Source organism: Leptonychotes weddellii, chromosome 9 (assembly GCF_054177405.1).
Source record: "Leptonychotes weddellii isolate Sample4059 chromosome 9, ASM5417740v2, whole genome shotgun sequence".
Taxonomy (NCBI): Eukaryota; Metazoa; Chordata; class Mammalia; order Carnivora; family Phocidae; genus Leptonychotes; species Leptonychotes weddellii.
In genome coordinates this window covers 47,089,359-47,103,245 of record NC_138377.1, presented here as the reverse complement: position 1 = coordinate 47,103,245, position 13,887 = coordinate 47,089,359, and the positions used below count along the sequence as shown (strand labels likewise).

Here is a 13,887-nt window from a genome sequence, read left to right as displayed (position 1 = left end):
TTCAGCCATGGTATTGTGCAGTCTCTGTTACTTCTAGGCAACTTTCATCATTTCTCTGTCATTTATTCTACTGCTTACAAAGTCACCCTACTTTTTGCTTCTCATATCACAATTTAACATTGTGTAAATCTTAATCCTTCCGGAAAAAGGGAAATATTACATAACTGTTTAGCTAACTCAGGAGGTATGTCCAGGACTGCCCTTACAAATACTCCTTTAATGAATTCTGATTCAGTGTTGTTTATAAATGGCTTTTTCTTGAAAATGGCAGATATTTCCTGTGCAGGACAAGTATTCATCATGAAATGTGCAGCCATCATATCAACTCCATTGCCTAATGCTCTATTTTCCCAGCTGGCAAAACTAATAATTTTGAGTTGAGCCTGCATACTGGCAAAAGGAAAATGGTAAACACTTACCATATAGTAGACACATGATTTATGATTTTGGGGTGCTATGGAAGCAAAGGGAATTTGAGACATTCAGGTAATCTGATAAAAAAAATGACAAAGGAATCAATGTCATATTAGAAGTTATTAAGTTCTGAAGAAGTATCAGTTATGGAAGTTTAAGCCCATATTTCTGAGATCACCACAGAAGCGATGCTCTTGTACTGCACCGCATAGCAATTCTCTGCTGATTTATCTGCTAAACAAGTAGCTCTTGTTATCCTATCCATCTGGGTGCCACTAATTTGATGTTTATCCTCATCAGGCTTTCTGAAGGACAATGGGCTATATTTAGACAAGCTATAATTGCCAAATGGTAATTTTATAACTGTTATTTTCTCTCCATTTACTAGTTGTAATATAAGGAAACATGTTTCCTTCTCCCGTTAATTTACCTATTCATTTGTTTTTTATGGAAGTATAGATTCATAGATTTCTTTTTATCCTATGCATATTCTGTTACTACCATTATTTGAATACTCAATTTACTTCATACTTAGTGAGTGGAAACCCTTCAAACTGGCACCTATGTCCTTTTTGGCTTACCTCCATCATTTTTCTTTTAAGTACAGTTTTACTTTCTGAAACTACAAGATGTTCCAGGTTCACTTTTTACTTTTCCTGCCTCAACACAAAGAGTCAGCTGTATCTCCAATGAGGCCAGTTCCTTTTAATGGGAGATGGTATATTAAAAACCAAGATCAGCATTTAGAATGTGTTCATTACTGCTGGTGTCTTTCCTTCTGGGTTCTCAACAGGCAGGGCTAAAAAATATAAATATAGCTATATCCACCTTTCTTTATCTATCTATCTATCTATCATCTATCATCATCATCTATCTATCATCTATCTATCTATCTATCTATATCAATCATCTATCTATCATCTATCATCTATCATCCATTCGTCCATCCATTTAAACTCATGAATTTATACTAACTACTCTCATTGCAATTCAGCACCACGGAATTCATTCTAACCTTCTTCTTTCCATATTTGTAACTCCCTTCTCCAGCAGTAAGAAATCTAGCTTATTTAATCCTCTAAATATTTAATCATTTGCTTAGTCCTACAATACATGAAAGGTAGTTTCAGAATTGTAAACTCATACTACCATCAAAAATAGACCATCTAACTAGAGTTCTATTATTTGTTTATAGTTTTTTTTTTTTTTTTTGGCTTCAGACTCAGGGTATATAGTCAAAGTATTGTGTTCCAAAGTTATTCAGGTTAGTTCTGTTTTTCCCCTTCAATGTAGTTATGCTTTTTTTTTTTTTAATTTGGGATATAGTTACATTATAATGTTTCTGTTACTTGAGATTTTATTTTCCTTCTGCTTTAAATTTTATTTTTTTGAGTACATAAAACAACATGATTCAGTCAATGTCAAAACTACATATAAATATATATTCAGAAAAGAGTCATCACCCTCTCCACAATCCCTTCCACTCTGTTCCCACTTAGCCCCTGTATGTAATTAATCCATTAGTTCCCGGTTCATCCTTCTTGAATTCCTTTTTGAAAAAAATAAGAAAAATATGTAACATTTTAAGAATTTCTAAGTCATCCTTGCATGAAGGTTACAGTAATCTTTTTTGTATCATTTCAGTTTTAGTATATATGCTGACAAAGCAAGCACTGCTGGCTTTATTTTTATTGCCTTGTGATAGCAGTGAATATAATAAAGTGATAATTAGATTTTTGGAGGTTTGGCATTGTTGGATCCCCAGATTGGCCTACTGGGCTTTATTCTTTTTTTTTTTTTTAATGTTTTTTATTTATTTATTCATGAGAGTCAGAGAGACAGAGAGAGAGAGAGGCAGAGGCAGAAGGAGAAGCAGGCTCCCGGCCTAGCAGGGAGCCTGATGCGGGACTTGATCCCGGGACCCTGGGATCATGACCTGAGCCGAAGACAGACGTTTAACTATCTGAGCCACCCAGGCGCCCGATTCTTAAATTTTCCAATGTCTTACCTGTTTACACTATCGGCATTAATTGTGGTCTTATATTTTAGGATGGCTTAAACGGAGAGACTTCCCCTCAACAGTGCTTTCCTTTCTTAGCCTTGGAAGAGTTTGCTATTATGAATAGGCTATTCAGTTTGAACTGACATAAGATACGACTTTTTCCTTCATATCTCTTTAATTTTTTTTCTGATAATGTTCTGCTGCCTGTTTTACTTCCTTTAAATTGACTTCTTATCATTTACTTGGGTTCTGCTTTGTAACTCACCATTTTTGTTTTTAACAAGCAGGGCTTAAGGAACTGGCTTTCCTTTAATCAGCTGCTATATTTATGCTGGAATATTTTTAAAAGGTTCTGAAAATCTACTGATTCTCAATACTTTTTAATTTAATTTCGGAATCTGTTTCAAATTAGTTTGATAGGGAAGACTTGGAAAGACTTCTAAAATATCTGAAGTAAGTGTTCTTCTATATCTTTAAACTTTCTTTTATCCTGATATCATATATCGTGTTTATTGGAGTCTCAGCCAGCCCTTTTTGAACCATTTTTGACGTCTTAATGGAGAAGCTAGAAACCTAAGTTGATGAAGGTATGGTAGCCTGGATTATAGGTGCTTATTATTGAAAGCTCCCAGAAGAAAGGTCCAGAGTTAGGGCCTCCAGGTGGAGGATTTCCTAGCTTACACCTATGAGGGGCAGAACAAAGTCAGTCTATGTCAAGTTTTAGCATCTGCTGGCTATAGACAAAGACCTTATAAAGTTTCTTTCTTTAATTCTGGGTGTGGATGTGTGTATATTGTGTGTTTTGAATAGAATGACATGTCATAGAAAGGCAGTGTTGTTATAGTGTAGTTTTTGACTATGACCCCCATCAACAATATATTTTTGCTTGTATTTCCTCAATGAATATATATTTATGTATAATTTATATACTTGTTCTACTACACTCATATACTTTATGTCATAAAGCAAAAATAAGAATTAAAATTATAAATATCATATATAACAAAATTTATACTATAAATTTGTATTTGTAATACATATAAATAGGACTTTTAATAATTTCTTTTCATGCTAGTAGATGATCTTGTATACTTCCTGGGTGCATAGACCCCACTCTGGAAGCCATGGCTGTGATGAATGTAGAAGAGCTGGGCTCCAATTTTGGATTTATAGCTATTGACATGGTAATCCAAGGACATTTACCTATTATCTATACACTTGACTCTCCTCCTTTGTAATGAGAATCAAATGAAATGATGTATGTAAACTTTCTAGTATATCACTTGATATAAAATATTTTCAACAAATTTTAATAGAATCTGAACGGTATTTCATGTTTTTCTTCTCAAGAGCTATGATCAGGGAATACATTTAGATATAAATGTTAATGAAGAATGAAGGAATTTTATTATGATCATTTATATTATTTGATGAGGGGAGCAAAAGCTTGCCCAATGGAAAAAGTTGTCTAAAAATTTCAGTATTCTTCCTTTTTACCTGATCACATTTATGATTTCTCAGCAATAAGTCAAATTCACTTCCTGTATTTGTAAATAAAAAAAAATATTTATTGAATGCTTGGCATTATTCACACTCTGCAAGGAGACAGAATGGTTGAAAAGATGGGCATGGGGATGCCTGGGTGGCTCGGTCAGTTAAGCATCTGCCTTTGGCTCAGGTCATGCTCCCAGGGTCCTGGGATCGAGTCCCACATCGGGCTCCTTGCTCAGTGGAGAGCCTCCTTCTCCCTCTGCCTGCCACTCCCCCTGCTTGTGCTCTCTCTCTCTCTGACAAATAAATAAATAAAATCTTAAAAAAAAAAAAAAGATGGGCATGTAGATTGTTATTTACTTGAGATTTTGTGTGCTTTCTTTTTATTTGTTTGATTTTCTTCAACTGAGTTTAATATTTAATTTATACAAACCATGAATTTGACATGGTTTGCGGAGAAAGTAAGGACTTTGAAGTTAAATATACAGGTTCATATTCCATCTCTGTGATTTGCTAACCATGCAATCTCAAGCAATACTCCTCAACTTTATCTCCCATATCTGTAAAATGAAGATCATTATTTTCATTGTTGGATTGTTGTGGGAATTAAATGATAATGTTTGTGAAGAACTCGCACAGTTGAAGGCAAGTAAAGTTATATTCAACAAATATTAGTTATGTTTAGAAAACATTTTGAAAGATCCATGTTAACCATAAAAATAAATTTCTACATACCATTTTTAGAAGAGATGACATTTAATTTATTAAGTAAACCGTTACGTATTAAGTTTCTGCTTGGTGTCAGAAACCAATGTGAGGAGACCAACAGAGAATGGAACATTATTATTGGAATGCCAAGGTGTTGATTACAGCAAAAAGCAGGAAGGCCATAAGGGGCCTGGACCAGGTGATGCCAAATTATCAGCATTACCAAATTATCTGATTCTGGCTTCTACTTCACTCAATCCTTTGCCTTATTGTTTTCTCTCTTCAGAGTGACTTTTTTTCCCCTGTACAATCATGATGTGCTGAAATTGCTGCCACACAGTCTCATGTTTATATATTACACATCCAGCCAGACAAAGGACTAATTATCCTTCTATCTTAATTATAACTTCATTAGGGAGAAAGTTGGTTTGAGTCTTCTTGGGTTCCTTCTCTACCACTCAATTAGTCATCTGTGGACATATGGAGAGAGTCATACAGCAGAAATGACTCTGCTAGGTCTTTACCTCTCTGGAATGATTATGGTGAGGTTGGATATGGCAAAGAGAGCAATTCTAAGAGTGGTTCTGTGGGTGTGGTCTTGAGACCCCTGGTGTCCCTTTTAAGTAGTTTGTCAGGTCAAAACTATATTCATGATACTACTAATATGCTGTTTTTCTTTTCCATTTTTTTTTCTTTTATGGGTATATACATGAATTTTCCTGAGGCTATATGACGTGTAACAGATTGAATGCAGAAGCAGATAAGAGATTTCAGCTATCTTATATTAAGCCAATATTAAAGAAATTTTGCAAAAATGTAAAAAATGATACCGTTCTCAGTAAATTTTTTTTTTGGAATATAAGTTGCTGTTTATTTTTTTTTAATTTTATTCATGTTAGCACATGATGACTATTATTATTTCATTTTATTTTTTTATTGAGATATAATTGACATATAACATTATCTTAGTTACAAGTGTTCATTCTAATGGAATGTGGATTGCTTTGGGTAGTTGAACATTTTAACAATATTAATTCTTCCAATCCATGAGTATGGAATATCTTTCCATTTATTTATGTCTTTCTCAATTTTTTTCATTAATTATCAATTAATGTATAGGTCTTTATTAATGTATAGGTCTTTCACATCCTTGGTTAGATTTACTCCTAAGTATTTTACTCTTTTTGTTGCAGTTGTAAATGGGATATATATATATTTTAAATTTCTCATTCTGATAGTTTGTTAGTAGTATACAGAAATGCAACTGATTTTTGCATTATTGATTTTGTGTCCTGCAACTTTACTAAATTAGTTTTTTGTTCTGACAACATTTTGATGGAGTCTTTAGGACTTTTTATATATAATATCATGTCATCTGCAAATAGTGGCAGTTTTACTTCTTCCGTTCTGGTTTGGATGTCTCTTATTTCTTTTTATTGTTTAATTCTCTGTCGCCATATTTGTATATGTTTATAACTCATACTTAATTTACCAGCTTTAAATTGTATATTTGATCCTAGGCACAAATGACATGTCATATTTTTAATTTTATTTCCCTTTCATCTTGGTGTCTTTTTCTTAAACTTGTACTCTATTTCCTTTATTGTTATTTAAGCATATCTATGATTATAGCCATGTTTATTATTACCACATTTGGTTATAATCTTTATTTGCCCCAGGGAAACATTTTTCTCATAAGTAACTTTTTTTGTGTTTTTTTCCCCCTCTATTATTTTTCTCATGTACTGTCTTTGTAAATATCCTATGCTGTGTCCTTTTTGACTGCTCATCTTGGTATAAATGAAGTTCTTCCTGGGACAGCTACTTACAGGATTTTTATGTAGGGAATATGCCAAAGCTGGATTGTAGGCTAATAGGAACTTTCTCTGTTGCCTAGGGAGTTGTGTTTGGGTTATTTTGGCCTTGATGTTTTCCCAACAAAGGGGAGACAAAGCTGTGGGGCTATTAATTCTGTTTCTTTTTTCCCTTAATGCTCACCAACAGATAAATTCCTGCAAATGTGCCTTGTTTATGTGTTTCCTTTCCTAGAACTGTCTTTTTGTTCTCAAAAGCAAATTGCTTCCTTGAAAACTCATAATGCCAGTCTATTCAGCCTTTCCATTGTTGGAAATAAGGGATTTTAGGTTTTAGCTGAAAAGAAGAGCCTTTAATCTTGAATATCTTGATTTTCTGAGACCAACAGCACCATGTATTCATTGTTATAAACTCCTATATGATCCTTAATGCTATTAATAATGATTTAATCTATTTTTTGATTTGTGATTTTAGTTGCCTTTGATTTTTGTTGAATATCGATATGCATTTCTATTTCTTATTTTTCTTGTTTCTTTTAAGCAACTTGTAAGAGGTAAAGAAAGAAGTTCTAAATTTACCCTGATTTTTGAAATTGGAAGTTTCTCATACTGTCTTATAAGTGAACAAAACTTTGTTGAAGATCATGTTTTGTAGCACTTTTTCTCCTGACCATAACTGGTTGGATATGGAACAAACTTTCCCAAGGAAAATCAATCAATTAAAATGGGTTGAGCCAATCAGATTTTCAAAGAATGTGAACTAAGACTTTGCAGTTAGTTTGTCACGGGCACTTGAGATGAGAGGTTATACAGATTCAGTGGAGGTAGCCATACTGAGCTATATCTTGGATAAGTAAGTTGAAAGAAGAGAAGAATGGAACATAAGTGTAGAACAAAGTGGAGAAGCCATGAAAAAGAGAAGCAGAGATCAAAGAAACCCTGAGATTTCTAAGAGATAGAAAAAGCATCCTATCTCTAGTCCCTTTTATGTTCCCATGAGACTTGGCTCATAGACAGCATATCTTATTTTTCAATTCTGTGAGCTCTCTGTTTTTCTACTATACCACCCTTGATATAGGTAGTAGGTTCAGTACATCTTTACTTCTTACAAACAAAAAATATAAGTAAAAAAGAGAGGTTCCAAACATAGGACTGATAGCACTAAAATTAGACATGATAAAATTAAATGGTATCATACATACTGGAACAGTAGTTTACATAATGGAAATTTTTGCACCATAGTCAATTTCTTGGACATGCCTGTCTATATGTTGAGGAATATTTTTATAAAGAGTTAAGGCAGGTCATATATAGTCCATGTTAATATGAGTTCATCCTAGAGAGGGCATGTTGATTTGGTGTGAGACAGTAAGTTAATTAGTGTAGTAAATTAATATAGCACACAAGTGACAATACTGTATCCAAAGCAATTTATTGGTGTTAATTTCTTCATTTGCAAATGCACAAAGTTCACCTGTTGAAATGGGTGTTTTAATATATACTATAAATTGTTTCTGAACTTGCACATTTTTAAAAATTATCTGTAGTTTAGTTAAATTTGTGTGAGGGTGCTGGAGAGGACCTTACTATCTTAACCCTGCATAATTGAGTATTTGTGTTTTATATATAGGGAAATAGGCACTGCTAGAGCCATAGGCAGAACTATGAAGGATTTCTTGTTTTCTGGTGTCTTCAGACTTCCTCTTCCTTGCGTTTTCTTTACTGCAGAGCTTACTTTCCTTTTCCCTGACTTACATGTTCAGCACCCAGGCTCTACTTACAAAGCTACTCTTAATATAGGATCTGAAACCTGTTCATACTAAGATTTAAGGAACGGATAAAATGTTTTATTATCAACTGTAGTATTAATAACATGTCTGATATTTATTTAGCATTTTATACCTTAAAAAACACTTTTATATACCCTATATCATTTAATCACCACTACAACTCTGTAAAGTAGATGATATCTCAAATGTATGAATGATGAAACCAAGATTCAGATACTAAAACAGGGCTTTGAATTTAGGTCTCTAAACTCTGGTTTCAGATAAAAAAAAACTTAAGCTAATAAAATGAGTCTTCAAATGTAGAATTTCTGCTGTCACTTGTCTACAGTGAACTGGCTTTCTCTGTTCAAACATGGTTGCAGCTCATGGATAGTAACAGGAACTGATAGATTACCAGGTTGAAGGCATGAAAATCCAATGTAAAGAAGACAAGGAGGATGTCATTTAAATTAGGGAAAAATAACTCTCTGTAATTCAGTAATCTCTGAAGACTATTACAAAGATTTGTGTAATAATTAAGGCAATGAAGATGGGCTTTGAAATCCTGCAGACATGGGATTTGAACCCAATTCCAGATCTGACATTTACCAGCTGTGTTACTTCAGGCAAAGGCACTGAACCTCTTTGAGCTTCAATTTCTATATAATTGGAGCTATTAATACTTGTTTCATAGGACTGTTGTGAAAGTTCATTGAAAAACATGTGAAATTAAAAGGATAAATCATTTATTGAGCACAAACTAAATGTTCCTTTAATTTGTACCAAGAACTATGGGATAGGTACTATTATTGTGAGGATTTAACAGGTGAAGAAACTAAGCATAAAGAAATTTATCAACCTGACCAAAGTCACACAGGTAGTAATCTGTGGAACCAGTGTTCATACTCAAGTCCACCTGATTCTGATACTTGTGCTGCACAGTACATAGTACTTAATACTTGGTACCTTTCTTATAATGGTCAGCATTTGTAACGATGGCTGGGGTGGGCATCTGTTGTTTCGGTCTGTCCAGAAATACTCTCCCCCTTCTTCTGTTAATAGCATTTCCCTTCTGTTGGAAAACTAGTTCTCAGCCACTTCAGCAGATGGACATTTTCACAAAGGTCCAGTGACATTTGTTTTTTGTTCATCTTTAGGAATTTTACTAAAATATTGCTTGGGAGCTCTGCGTCACCACCCAGTGTGAGGTAGGCATGTGACTCTAGTAAGGCCAATCAGAACACTTCCTTGTGGGGGCGCCTGGGTGTCTCAGTTGGTTAAGCATCTGCCTTCGGCGCAGGTCATGATCCCAGGGTCCTGGGATCAAGCCCTGTGTTGGGCTCCCTGCTCAGTGGGGAGTTTGCTTCTCCCTCTCCCTCTGTCTGCCTCTCCCCACTGCTTGTGCTCTCTCTCTCTTTCTTTCTGTCAAATAAATAAAATCTTAAAAAAAACAAACAAACACTTTCCTGTGTTATGTACAGGGAGTGAGAGGCCTTCTAGATCCTTTGGGATTGCCACAGTAGGATAATATAAGCTGGAAGCTGAATAAGAACAGAAAATGTAAGCCACTTCATGCTTCCTCCATAATCATGGAGGAAATCATCTCAAGTAAGAGAAATGAGGTCAGATAGAAACTAAATGAGGAATACAGAAAAAGTCTTGATGATAGAGAGAAAAAGTTCCTGAATTAAAATTTTGCAGAGTCCAGTGGGCCAATACAACTGCCTCATTTGTATGGACTGATTTGAGTTGGATTTCTGTTATTTACAACTGAAAGTAATAGAATATAAAATGTCATCAGTTATTTCTTTTAGAAATCTAGGGGGGGAAACAGTATTCTTTATTGTAATGAATTTCTACTATAGGGGTTTAAAATAATATAATTTTATGCTTAAAGAGGAAAACATTAATTGTATGAAAATTTTCAGTTATAATATCTCAGAAAGGCTGAAAAATGAAGTACCATCTTAAGGATTTCTTAAAAAATATGACAAAGTAAGTAGTGATAGTCATGATTCACTATTTATTAGATTTATCTAAAACATAAAGGAGAATAATTTTTGACTGAGTAATTTGACACCTTTATAAAATAAATTATTTTCATTGCTTCTGCTTGCAAAGCTCTTCACTCAAATACTCAAACAGCTCCTTCTCATGCTTCATTCAAGTGTCTGCTCCACATCACCATGAGGCTCTCCCTGACTCTTCTCTCTAAACAATACCCTACTTATTTTTTACCCTTTTCCTGCCTTATCTTTTATTTCATGGATTGTATAATTACCTGACACTGTACTTTTTATATATTTGTTTATTACTACTTTCCACACTATAAGTTCTATAGGATAAGGATTTTGTCTCAACACTATGGAATGAATGAATCTTTTTAGGTAGAACATTTGCTATGGACCTAAGTATAGGAAAAAAAAAAAGAATAGCAAAGACAGGCTGGCTGATTAGCTTTTCAAGCCTATATCCTTCTCTTCCTGGGGACTTGCCAAGTCCATATTTCTGTCTACTTTGCCATTGGGAGTGGTCTTATGATAAATTAGGATGTGAGCAGGAATGAAGTACACCACTCCAGGCCTAGTCCATAAAATCTCCCACACATAGGGTTATCATCATCTCAGTGTGTCTAGGACACTTACAGGTTACACTTGTTGTCAAGTGGTGTTTCCACTCTCTACAATATCCTGGTTTCAGCAATTTTAGAGACACTGTAACTATGCATGACACTCTAGGGCTTTTCCTCTTCTGCAGCACATTGCAGATAAGCCCTGTGACTCTGAAAGCCACACATTACAGATTGCATAGCCATAAGAAGGAAGGATACTAGATCCTTAACTCACCACTTGGGAGAGAGCTGCCCATCTGCTTGCTTTGGACTTTGAACAAGAAAAAGATTTATTTTGTGCTTGAGCTGTTATACATATTTGAATTTGAAATTTATAGCAATTAGCCTATCCTAACTAATATAAGAATCTAAAAGTCAAATTGTTAATATTCAGAATATATAAATTAGGAAATGTAGATGCCAATTTTTAACTGATACAAATACAATTCAACTTTCCAATTATAAATTACTATTGATTCTTGAACAATGCAGGGATTAGGGGTGCTGACACCCTGCATAGTAAAAAATCAATGTATAACTTTTGTCTCCCCAAAACCTAACTACTACTAGCCTGTGTTGACTGGATGCCTTACTGATAATGAAACAGTTGCTTAACACAATTTTGTGTGTTATATATATTACATACTGTATTCTTACAATAAAGTAAGCCAGAGAAAAGAAAATGTTATGAAGAAAACCATAAGGAAGAGAAAATACATTTACAGTATTGTAATGTAAAAAATCTGCATATATCACACCATTTAAACCTGTGTTATTCAAGGGCCAACTGTATTTTGAAAGGCTTGCTGAATCAGATCAGGTATAATATTCCAATATTTTATGATTTGTTTTATAATGTCAGTGTTGTTAGCAAAAATCAACTCAGAGTCATAATAAATTGAGCATAGGCTGCCTGTTCCCACAGGGATGGTTAATCTGGCTATTCTACTGTGGAACATTCCATGTGCATGTAGGAAAATACTATATGACTGGTTGGAATAATTTGATTACTGTATGTTCACCAACTGGAAAGTCTAGTCATAATATCCTTTTTGTCTTCATTTTGTCCCTTGATAACCAATTCATGAAGCTAATCAAGCTGAATCAAATCTTTCTGGAAGGCAGAAGTCTTACAAACTGTCTCTGACACCATCTGCTGCACAAAGAAAGAAAATATGTTGTACTTATTGGTATGTTATGAAATAGCCAAGGGACTGAACTGTGGTGTTTTTGGAGTTAGTGGATTTCTGTGAGATCTCAAATTCTGACAGATGCTAGGGAGTGCACAGTGTCTGGCCCTAGGAATATGTAGAGAACTTTCCTGAAGCTTGACTTGCCTCTCTCTGCCTTTGTGGTTGTCCAGACAAAAGAACAAAAGCAGATTTCTTTCGGGCAGTTATATACATCTCAAATTTTAAACTAAACAAATATACATGCACTGAAACCATATCCAAAGAATATAGAATTGCATATTGAAGGATTTTCTGGTTCTTTGCAGATAGCCGCCACGAAAAATTACTTGTTTTGGTCTCTGCTTTTAATTTTGAAAGATTTTCACAAAGGTCCGGTGACACTTGTTCTTTGTTCATCTTTAGGAATGTTACTAAAATATTGCTTGGGAGCTCTGTATGGGAAAGCAGTTCCTTTTGACAAATGAGTTTAACCATAGGGTGATTGCGTATGACAAGCTGGAATTTTCACTTTGGCAAACTCCAGTATCAATATCTGGAGAATGTTTCCCTCCTAAAGTCATTTGGTCCCTTGCCTAAAGACTGTAATTCTGTATATCAGCCTTCTCAAAGTTTGACTAGAGGAGTGGAATTAGGGTCCTAACATTCAGTATGCAGATTTCTCTTGAATCCCCAGATTTCAATCTTGAGACTCAACCCCTCTTTCAAGCCAAATGTTCTTGAGGTCCTGAGTTTAGATCCTCTCAGTTTAATTTATTCAGGGTAAACCTCCCATCTCTGAGGTAATGTTGGGCATTCTGACTGTGCGGTAGCTTCTGGGCTGTGTAGGGGGAGGCAGAGTTCTGAAACTTTGAGTTTTCCCCTAGGGCCTCATCATTACCTTCTATGGTATCTTGTGGCTCTATGACCCTCAAGTGGAGTGGAATAAGAGTTTGTTCCCAAATTTCTCTGAAAAAGCATGTTTTGTGGACTGAAAAAATTACAAATTGTTTTACATGATGTAACCAATATGTGCAAACATATAAACAAAAAAACAAAAAAAAAGTGACTAAAGTGTAACCTTTATCATGCACTAGTGACACGCTTATTAATATTAACCTCTGACTGTCGAGTGTGTATTTTAAAGAAATATTTTCACTTAACAATGATAGCCAGTATTTGGGTATCTTGCTGTTGTCCATGTTACTCCTTCTTCAGCAGAAATCTTCTTTAATTTGATTTGAGTAGAAAATTGTATAACACATGACACTTTGCTATTGAACTTATAATATCTGGCTCAGGTTTTTCTTATGTTGACAGTTATTAGAAGGAGGTAAAATTTTAATGGTAAATATTATTCTCAACAAAATATTAGAATATTCTTTGGGAACTTGATATTACAAGAACAACAAAATGATCCCTTTTATAGACTAATTATAAAATGTTGGCATAAGGGGTGCCTGGGTGGCTCAGTCATTAAGCGTCTGCCTTCGGCTCAGGTCATGATCCCGGGGTCCTGGGATCGAGCCCCGCATCGGGCTCCCTGCTCGGCGGGAAGCCTGCTTCTCCCTCTCCCTGTCCCACTCCCCCTGCTTGTGTTCCCTCTCTTGCTGTGCCTCTCTCTGTCAAATAAATAAATAAAATCTTAAAAAAAAAAAATGTTGGCATAATAGTCCAGAGTTCTCATAATTGTAGGGTGAGATTGCACAACACACTGACACTCTATCTAAATCAGCACACATCTAGCAAGAGATGTAAGGAGAAACTGGAAAATTCTAATTTGAACCAGGGTAATAGACAAGTTATATTTCTTTGTGCATATTAGTAATACATATTATCCATTCTAAAAACAAAATAAATATCATGTAATTTATAGAAGGAAGATGGATCAATATATTTTGTATTCTAC

At 34.7% G+C, this 13,887-nt stretch overlaps 1 non-coding gene across 1 annotated transcript; it reads right to left on the bottom strand.

Annotated features, from left to right (window-relative positions):
- Window positions 1–1,981: 1,981 nt before the first annotated feature.
- Window positions 1,982–2,088, bottom strand: LOC115939868 (U6 spliceosomal RNA). The gene has a single exon (XR_004074642.1). It is a non-coding gene; the product is annotated as a U6 spliceosomal RNA (small nuclear RNA).
- Window positions 2,089–13,887: the final 11,799 nt, after the last annotated feature.